The sequence below is a fragment of the Pinus tabuliformis genome, chromosome 6 (genome assembly GCF_031772625.1).
Source record: "Pinus tabuliformis cultivar Carrire ecotype Pingquan chromosome 6, CPIR1, whole genome shotgun sequence".
Lineage (NCBI taxonomy): Eukaryota > Viridiplantae > Streptophyta > Pinopsida > Pinales > Pinaceae > Pinus > Pinus tabuliformis.
In genome coordinates, this window is record NC_142292.1 from 1,612,960,695 (window position 1) to 1,612,972,046 (window position 11,352).

The following is an 11,352-nucleotide window of genomic DNA, read 5'->3' on the forward strand; positions in this document are numbered from 1 at the left end:
AAATATAAGTAGCCCAAGTAATGCAAAAACAACACCAAAGAGTAAAGCTCAAATAGATCTCATAGATAAAGAAGAATGGGCAGGAATGGAGCTCACTACAAGGAAATAGACCCAAGCAAGGGGGAGGAGTTAAGTATGGAAGAGGAATTTCTAAAGAAACTATTAAATGATTGGATGAACTTAGATGAAATATTTATCCCAAGGGACCAAAATAAACTATACAAGGAGACCTTCCAACAATATAAAGCCAACCAAGGAAAGAGACAAGTAGAGATTGCAGAGAAACTGGGTATTCACCAACAAAATGCTCAGGAATATCAAAACAGAAAAAAAGGAGGAAAGAAAATAGGAAGGAGAAATCCATGGGAATCGATCTAGATAATGGGAGAGATTTTGGTAAGCACTGGAAGGGTGGTACCGCTATTAGTGGTCCACCAAAAAGTCAACAAAGTTACCCAATGATAGTAATATCCTAGAACATAAGAGGCCTAAACAGTAGAGGAAAACAAAGATATTTAATAGATTAGTTGAAAAGGGAAAAGCGTCAAATAATGCTCCTCCACGGAAAAAAGATAATAGGAGAGAATCTAGAAGATATTCTAAGGAGGATGAAACTGAGGTATGAGGTAGTAGCACTGGATGTGAAAGGTAGTGTAGGAGGCCTAACAATCATATGGAACCCAACAGAGGTAAAGGAATATTATTGGATAGGGATGCAAGGAATCCTCATAGGTTGCTTCCGAAACATAGGGACCAAAGAATGGTTTATGGTCTTAGCAATCTATGGGCTTCATATTCCAATAGAAAATGAAAAATTCATATAAAGCATAAGGACCATAAACCAAGTGCACGATGAAAATCTGTGTTTGATCGCAAGGGACTTTAATTTGATAAATACTTTGCAGGAGAAAAAAGGAGGGTTTAGAAGGGAGGAACCCAAAATGGAACAATTTAGGGACATCAAAGAAGAGCTACAACTGGTTGATATCCCAACAATCAATGGAATTTATGTTGGGTGTGGAGCCTGATTATCTTCTATATTCAAAGGTATCGCCACATAGGACCCCAGTTCGAAATGAGGGAGGCAATGCCTCCCGTAAAATATTCGCTGCAGGGGGGGTCCAGGGGAGGGGTGGCTGCGACCTTTGAGAGCCCCCCCTGGCGGGGGATTTCGGGGGTAGCGCCCCCGAAGCTAAAAACAGCTGTAAAATTGCCTTATAAAAGTATAGTAATTTCTAGTCAATCTAGGTCGTTTATTAGGCGGATGATCTGACGGTAGAACTTATGTTTAGTTTAGGGTTTTTTGCCCTAGAAGGCAACCCCTCTCTTTGTATGAGGGTATTGTATTTGACGTTGTGTGATAGATGTGTACTCTGTGAGCGAAAAACAAAGAGGTGAGACTGTGAGAGAAAACAGAGGATATTACAGTGGATTTGATGTAGGTTGTGTCTCTCTGGATAATAGAAAGGAAGGACTGGCTGTTCGGGGTGGACGTAGCCCAAACTGGGTGAACCACGTATATCTGTGTCTCTCTTTTTTTGTGCGTTTTCTGTGTTTTATTTCTGCAATATTTTATGTGTTCCATTGCTCCGTAATATATAATTTTCTAACAATGTACACGTGGAGCAATAGAAGAGGAGGAAATCAATAAATAGCGTCTTGCCTAGACAAATTCTTGGCAACTGAAGACTTAATCAGCAAAGAGATATATTATGAGGCATCCATCTTGCCATGTATGGGATCATACCACTGGCTAATTAGAATAGAAGTGGATATGAAACAAGGGAAAACTAAGAGACCTTTCAGCTTTGAAGAATTTGGTTGAGAGATCCGACCTTCCTAGAAAAACTAAAGGAATGGTGGAAAGCAAGTGAGAAACAAAGAAGAAACCAAATGCATACGTTCCAAATCCATCTTAAAGAAATCAAAGAAAAGATAACAAAAAATGGAACAGAGAAGAGTTTGGTAATATTCAAAAGGAAGAGGAACTGCTACAGGAAAAAATGAAAAAGGTGCAACAACAGATAATAAATAACGAATGCACTAAAACCTTGGTGGAGGAAGAAGGACAAATCTTGAATAGATTATAGGAAAGGAGGCAGAAGGAAGAGATCCTGTGGAAAACAAATCAAGAATTCAGTCACTGAGAGAGGGGGAAGGAATACTAGATTCTTTCACAAAGCAATGATTCAACATTACGAGCATAATAGGATCTTCTCCCTAGTGGACTAGGAAGGAAATATCTTACTCAAAAGGAAGATATCGAGAACTTTTAGTCCATCACTTCAAAATTTATTGACAGAACCTAATATAGACAAGACAAAAAATATAAATAGGATTATTGGCATATCCATCAACTAGTGAGCAATGATCAGAACCTGGCTCTAATGGGGGAAATCACTAAATCCAAGGAAAATTTTAAGGATGGAAAATTGAAGTTTAAAACATTGGGAATCTCACTAATCCCTAATATGCAAATTATAGTTTATTGATATATTTGTAAAATTAATCAAATTTATAATTATTTTATATATAGTCTCTAATGTGGCGATTTTTAAGGTAAAATCATATTCTAAATTTGGGCGAATGTCATAAATTGGAAATTGGCGAATCTTTTTTGGGAAAAATCATGGAAATTAGTGGGCGAACATTAGCCCAGTCTAAATCTGAGGTGGAAGAAGTAATCAAGGATTAGCGAAGAATAAATCTTCGTGCCTCGATGGCTTCACAACAGAATTATTCCAAGCAACTTGGACTATTATAGGACAATACATTGTGCTAGTAGTGGAGTCAAGACGTACTAAAAGGATGCATCTGGCCCTAAACTCCAACTTCCAAGTTCTTATCCCCAAAACAGACCATTTGAAAGATCCTTAGGGGTTTATACCAATAGCTCTATGCAATTTAATATATAAAATTATGGCTACAACCATGGTAAAGTACCTCAAACATATTATACCCAGATTAATCTCTCAAAGTCATACTGTTCTGTCAAAGGAAGGAAAATTGTGGATGGGATAGTTATGGCCGAAGAGGCGATTCACTCCCTGAAAAGCCAAAAAAGCTAAAGGAATGATTATAAAACTAGATCTATAAAATGCTTATGACCACCTAAGCTGGACTTATCAACAAGGAATCTTAAAAGCATTTGACTTTGATCCCAGATGGATAAACTAGATCTATCCAATGATATCTACCCTTATGTTCTCAATCCTCCTCAATGGCGCTCCGACAAAGCTTTTAATTCAACAAGGGGGCTAAGACTAGGTGATATTGGCTATTGAAGTTTTAGGGAGATATGTAAAGCGAAAGTGCAAGGTGGTCAATTTATAGGTATGTGAATGAGGGTTAATGACCTTCCGCTAAGACACCAATAGTTTTTCGATGACATAATGATGTTTGGGCAAGAATCCCTCAAGGAAGCTAGATCCATGATGGAAATCTTAAATGATTTCATGAGTGCCTCAAGGACGGAGATTAATAAAGACAAGTTAGATATATTTTTTTCAATACAACAACCCAATCCCAAGCTTTTCTAGCAAGAATCATGGGCTTCCACATAGGAAATCTACCCTTGAAATATTTGGGGATCCCGCTAAGTCTTCATCTAATCAGAGTGGAAAACTAGAACATTTTTCTGGTGAAAATCCAAGGCAGGCTGCAGAATTGGAGCTTCAAGACTCTGAACATGGAGAATAGAGTAATATTGTTGAAGGAAATGCTTCAGTCAATCCCAATATAACAATTATCAATCCAAGATGTCCCTAAAACTATTTGTGAAGGGATGATTGACATCTTTAAGAAATTCCTATGGCAGGGGCCAAACATAGCCAAAAAATGGGAACTTCTATCTTGGTATTGGCTAAGAAAACCTATCAAAGTAGGAGGGTTGGGTCTCAGAGTCCCCTATATTATAAACCAGGTCATGGGGGCTAATTTATGGTGGGGATGGATTGAGGGAGGAACAAACCTATGCAAAGAAATATGGGGAGAAAATATGGAATTCCAAGATCGACGAAAGGAAGGCTAAGAGTCCAGGAAAACATAAAGGGGTGAACCATACAGAATCTGGCATCTGAAAACAAAGAACTGATAAGAATTCATAGTTTCTAGGAAATAAGGGGATAAGACAAAGCCAGATTCTGGCAAGAGGCATGGAAGTAGACAAAGAAATTACATAGTATGCCAGAACTTGCGGAAATATGCCAATTTACCAATAACCCTGCAAATCAGACGGTGAGAAATTATTGGGCAACGGATACTGGGGAACACTAGAGAAAATGTAACTGGAAACAAGACTAGTTGGGTGCTCCAGAATCAATTTAGTGTGCATCATATGAGAAGGAGATGGAGTCTCGAAGAATAGTGATATCAAAAGGACTGGATATAATAAGGTGGGGATATATAAATGTGCATTTTCTCCCAGTAGTTGAGCAGGCTCTTGCACGTGCAATTGAGTTGACGGTTCCCTTTGAGACCGAGCAAAAATAATTTACATGCATGGTTTTCTCCTCCCAAGGCAACATGAAATGGCATCCTTTGATTCGGGGACCTATTTTTAGCAGCTAGAGGTTACATGCAAGGATCATCTCAGAAACCTCTCGCCAAGTGTTGTTTTTCCTAGATTTGTGGCATGCACATCACAATCTCGATCTTATCAAAACTCATCAACTAGACACTACAGAGTTCATTCCTCACATCAACCTTGTAGCTCTGGCATCCCACATTGCATCTGGGAGTCGTCAATACATTCATCTCAGTTGTATTTGGGTAAGCTTGATGTTCATGAGTTGTGCTGCGTTTCTGTCGCTTTTTGTGTTTCGCTTTGTGTTATTTCCATTTGCTTGATTTCAATGAGCACTTGTTGTCGTCTTGATGCATGTTAGATTGTAGAAGCATCGTTTTAGTTTTCATTCGCATCTCACTGCTATCGCATGCATGGAATTGTTTTTCACGGATGATCACCGTTACAACAACTCACTTCATAGACATGCATGATTTCCCATTTTCTGAATCCTACAGTTGTTTTTGCATGAATGATCATTCACTCTTGTTTGCACTCATCTCATCATGCATTCACAATTCTCATGTTCTTAGTCGCTCGTCGGTTGGACTGGGCTGCCTTGGCCTGGACCATGCCTTGTCCGGCTAGCACTGTGCATTTCCAGAAGCGAAGGTTGTGCCTTCCCTCCAGAAATTGTGAAATTCTAGCCAAGAACTGACCTCTAGGCACGCATTGCGTAATTCTTGGAGGCAGTGTCTTGCTGGCCCCAAAACTACGCAATGCAGTTTGTTGGTTGCTGTCACTGCTAACTTAAATTGCATATTACATAGTTTTAGTCCCTAGCAGGCAAGGCTGGACTGTACATTGCACAGTTCCAGTAGTTAGTCAGCCTCCTCATAACCCAAACTGTGCCTTGCATAGTCTTGGCAGTCAGTCTCCTGACCTCCCAGTGGAAATTGTGCAACTTTCATGATACATCACACAGGTATGTTGCAAGTAAGTTCTCAAGTCCATTTTGGTTTTGAACTAACAGATTACTTTCCATGAGTGTTTCCATGTCCCTAGGTATCACAGGTGTTCATTGGCCTCTCAAAAGCACATGTACGATGGTTTCGAGGAGATCAGAGTTGAAGACACCATTTAGACTATGCTTGGGGAAGCCGTTGATCAAGTATCTATGAACTTGCCTACCCAAGGCAACCTAAAGTTGTTCGTAGACAAGGACATCAAGATATGATGTAGCAACATCACTACAAGCAGCACCATCAACAACAGTTGAAGGAAGCATATTGGATGCAAAGAACGCAAGAAGAAGGTTGTTGACAACACAGAGATGGAACAAAGTTACGAGCTCAAGTAAATCTATCTATGATGAAAGAAACTTTGGATACTCAAGCTATGAGGTGATGGTGCGACATGAAGACCATGCGATGGCAGAGACTGGAATAGAGAAGGAATTTCATGTGCTCAAATAACAACTCAAGGAAGAACAAGATTTGCATAGACAAGAGAATCAGTTGCAACAGGAAATGGTACAACAGGGGGCGCAACATCAATAGACAGATGAAATTATGCCCAAAGAAGTAATAGATTCATCCCAACAGTTGCCACGGAGTAGACATGGTGAGTGGTGTTTTTTATCGCATGCAAGGGAATTCAGCAGTGTGCATGTCTTTATGCACACGCATGCAATCTAACCCATTTGGCACACTCACCGAGGCAAAGGCAAGAAGGAATTCTAACTAGAGATGAACATGTAGTTGATGTGCATGACCACCAGCACATACTAGAATATCAGCACGAACACTATGCATCAGTGTGTTTACGGTTCAGCCGTACCCAAGAAGACCATGTGCATGCTAGTAGACGATATGTATGTCGGAGCCATACCAATGCACATAGATGCAATAGAGGCAAGAGTTTGCTTCAGAAAGATGTCACCATAGAGTGCATGCACACCATCATGGATGACCAAGCTTGGCATCAACTCACCACCTTCACCATCACAAGCATGTCAAATAGTTCGTCATGCCACAATGGGCCGAGTGTCAGTGATGACTTGCATGGGTTGGTTAAGCCATTTTGTCTCACATGAACACATGTGCAATGTAATGTAACATCTTGTCAAGTGTAAGTTCAAGTGTTGATAGTTGGATGTAACACTCATAGAGTAGATGAAGAGTCATGAGGGTAGATGAACTGTCACAAAGGGGAATATCAAGGGTCACCCCACCCTTTGCTATAAATAGAACGTCATAACTCATTGTAAAGGATTTTGGTTAGCCAAGCTTCTGATAAGACTATCCTAGAGAGAGCTTGGCTAATACTATAATGAGCCTTCGCTTCTCCACTGCGCAATGCTAGTACATCTCTTTGGAGGAGTAGGCAGTTGTGGTTGTAATGTTCCACAGTCCAAAACTAGTGGTTGGACATGCATGTATTGTATGATTGGAACTTACACTTCTTAATATAATAGAGCCAACACATTTTCGTGCATATGTTGTTATTGTAGTTGGACTATTCTGGTTGCTATAGCAATGTATGTTATTTAACTTACACATTTGTGTATGAACTATTTTTGTATGCAATTGTATGAATATTGTTGCAAATGTGATGTTTGTTTGAATATCACTTTGGATTGCTAGCTATCTTGCTTTCCAGTCAGTGATGGATATTTGCTCATGTGTTCCCTTCCAATCTGAGTACTATTGCATGTTTCCAACGAGTGCACTCACCTCACCCTATATGTCTTAGTGTTGGGTCTAGAGCCTGATTATCTTCTATATTAAAAGGTATCGCCACATTGGACCCCAGTTCGTAATGGGGCAGGGGGGGTCCAGGGGGGCCGGCTGCGACATTTGTGAGCCCCCCTTAGCGGGGGGATTGGGGGTAGCACCCCTGAAGCTAAGAATAGATGTAAAATTGCCTTGTAAAATGTTGTAATTTCATAGTCAATCTGGGATGTTCATTAGGCGAAGATCTGACAGTAGAAGTTATGTTTAATTTAGGGTTTTTTTCCCTAGAAAGCAACCCCTCACTACATATGAAGGAATTGTATTGCGTCTACATATATCTGTATTCTGAGTGAGGAAGAGAGAGGAGATTTAGAGTGAAGAGGGAATTACAATGAATCTATTGTAGGTTGTATCTCCTCAGTTTGCTGGATAGTATAAAAAGAAGGACTGGTTGTTTCTCCGTGGACATAGCCCAAACTGGGTGAACCACATATATCTGTGTCTCTCTTGTTTTATGCGATTTCTGTTTTATATTTTTGCAATATTTTATGTGTTCCATTCTCTATAATGTATAATTGTCTAACAACTGGTATCAGAGTTGAAGGTCTTTTTGGCTGATAAACTCACAAGAGAGAAGGGTTCCTGGTTCAAGTAGGAGCAATGGTGGAAGATGGTAGGTTTAGGGTCAAAAAATTTAACGGCCAAAACTACCAGCTGTGGAAGATGCATATGGAAGATTATTTGTACCAGAGAGATCTGTACCAACCATTGAGCGGAGAGACAAAGAAGCCAGTGAGTATGACAAACATAGAATGGGATATTCTTGATAGAAAAACACCTAGAACAATATGGTTGTGCCTAGTGGCATCGCTAGCGTTTAATATTTCAAAGGAAACGACAATAAAAGGTTTAATGTCTACATTGGCCAAACTATATGAAAAACCCTTGGCCTCAAATAAGGTATTTCTTATGAAGAGTTTATTTAATATGAATATGTCAGAAGGTGGATCTGTTGCTGACCATTTAAATGAGTTTAATATAGTTACCAGTCAATTAAGTTCTGTAGGGGTAACTTTTGATGATGAAGTTAGGGCTCTGTTATTTCTGTGCTCATCGCCAGAAATTTGGAATGGTTTAGTTATGGCCATTAGTAACTCTATCACTAGATCTAGTACTTTTAATTTTGATTATGTTGTCAGTGCAATCCTTAGTGAGGAAAAGAAAAGCCCTGGTTATAGCATAAGCAGTAAGTCAAGAAAAGGTAGATCCAAGTCTAGATCCGGGATAGTGTGCTGGAAATGTGGGAAGAAAGGACACCTGAAGAAAGACTGCAAGTCTCGAAAGGGAAAAGAACGGAGACACGCAACAAGAAAATAATCATGAAGCGAATGTAACAGGTGATGTGTTGCAAGATGCTTTGAGTCTTTCATTATAAAATGTTTTTGATTCCTGGGTCATAGATTTAGGGGCCTCATTCCATGCCACACCTGATAGGAAACATTTTTATGATTATGTTCAAGGATATTTTGGACAGGTTCGATTGGGTGATGAGAAACCCTGTAAAATAATTGGAATGGCTAGATTTTTCATAAAAAAGCAAAATGGAAATCATTGGCTATTTAAGGAGGCAACGCATGTTTAGATCGAAGAAAAATATGATTTCAAATGGGTAGTTGGGACTTGGGAGGTGAAGGTTGCGTAACTACTTTCACAGATAAAACTTGGAAGGTCACTGAATTCGTGGCAATAGCGAAAGGAGGAAAGGTTGGTACATTGTATTTATGCAATGGTATTTCTAATTCTGTTAATGATTTAACCTCTACAGGATAAGATACAACATTGTGGCATCATAGGCTTGAGCACATGAGTGAGAAGGGGATGCAAATTCTTCACTCAAGAAATTTGTTGCTAGGTTTGAAGCATGTTGATTTAAAATTCTGTGAGAATTGTGTTTATGGAAAATAGAAGAGAGTCAGATTCCTTATAGTTGGGAAAGAAAAGAAGAGCGAAAAATTAGAGCTTGTGCATATAGGTGTATGGGGACCTGCTCAGGTATCATCTCTTGGTGGCTCTCGTTATTATGTTACTTTTATTGATGATGCAACCAGAAAAACCTGGATTTATTGTATTCGAAATAAATTTAATATATTTGATACTTTCAAGAAATGGAAAGCTTTGGTTGAAAATTAGACAAGAAAAAGGTTGAAGTGTCTTACACCAGACAATGGAGGTGAATATTGCAGCAAAGAGTTTTGATAGGTATTGTTCAGAGAATGGAATTCGTAGAGAGAAGACAGTTCCAGGAACACTACAAGAAAATGGTGTGTTAGAAATGATGAATAGGACAATCATGGAGCGTGCAAGGTGCATGAGATTGCATGCAGGATTGCCTTTGCAATTTTGGGAAGATGTTGTAGATATTGTTGTTTATCTAATAAACAAAGGGCCTTCAAGTTCCTTGGATGGTGGTATTCCAGAGGAGGCATGGACAGGTAAAAAGGTAAACTACTCTTTTTTAAAGACTTTTCATTGCGAAGCCTTTGACCACATTAATAAAGAAAATAGAACAAATCTTGAGGCAAAATCAAAGAAATGTACCTTTATTGGATATGGTGTTAATGATTTTGGTTATCGATTTTATGATTATGAAAAACAAAAAATCATTAGGAATAGAGATGTCATATTCAATGAAAAGGTTTTGTATAAGGATCAGCTGCAGGAAAAGAAACGGGAAAAAGAAAACAAAGATACACAGTGCTTGACGAGATCACAGGAAAAGTGATGGTGCCTGAAAATCATAATGATCAATAGCTAGAATAACAACGCAATAGCAATAAGTACCTCAAAAACCTAAAAGTGGTGTTAGAAGATCTACCAGGATACGTAGACCCCGTGAACGATACTCTCCTTCATTATATTATGTATTGTTGACTGATTTTGGGGAACTAGAATGTTATGAATAAGCCGAGCAGGTATAAACCAGGAAGAAGTGGGAGCAAGCCATGAAAGAAGAGATGGACTCCTTAGCACATAACCAAAGTTGGGACTTAGTCAAGTTGCCTGCAGGTAAAACAACATTGCAGAATAAATGGGTTTATAAGTAGAAGGAAGAATATGGAGGTAGAAAAAGGTATAAAGCTAGACTTTTGGTGAAAAGGTTTGCACAGAAAAAGGGTATAGACTTTGATGAGATATTTTCTCCTGTTGTTAAAATGACTTCAATCAAAACTATTTTAAGTTTAGTAGAAGCTGAAAAATTTGCATCTTGAGCAGTTATATGTAAAGACAACCTTTCTCCATGGGGATTTGGAGGAAGAGATATCTATGTAGTAGCCACAAGGATATGAGGTAAAGAGGAAGGAGAAACTAGTGTGTAGGTTGAAGAAGAGCTTGTATGGCTTAAAATAGGATCCAAGGCAGTGGTATCTAAAATTTGACAAGTTTATGGCTGAACAAGGATATACTAGATGTTACTCTGATCATTGTGTTTATCTCAAAATGAGAAATGATGGTAGCTATATTATATTGTTATTTATGTAGATGACGAGCTTGTTGTAGGTTATAACATGAAGGAAATAAATGTGCTCAAAAGAAAATTGGCAAACACATTTGCAATGAAGGATTTGGGTGCTGCTGCAAAACAAATCCTTGGTATGAGAATAACTAGAGACATGAAGAATCGCAAATTAACATTGCCCCAAAGTGAGTACATAGAAAAGGTGTTGAAAAGGTTTAATATGCAAAATGCAAAACCATTTAGTATACCTTTGGCTAGCCATTTCAAATTAAGTAAGGAGGAGTGTCCCAGGACTCAGGAAGAAATGGTTCATATGTCTAAAGTTCCATATGCATCAGTAGTTGGAAGCTTAAAGTATGCAATGGTCTGCATAAGGTCTGATATTGCACATGTAGTGGGAGTTGTAAGTAGGTACATGAACAATCCAGGAAAAGAACATTGGATGGAGGGAGGTGAAGTGGATTCTTAGGTATTTGAGAGGTAACACAAATCAAGCAATATGCTTTGGTGGTTCAAACATTGCTCTAGAGGGATATGTTGATGCAGATATGGCGAGTGATAGAGATAACAAGAGAAGCACAACAGGATATGTGTTT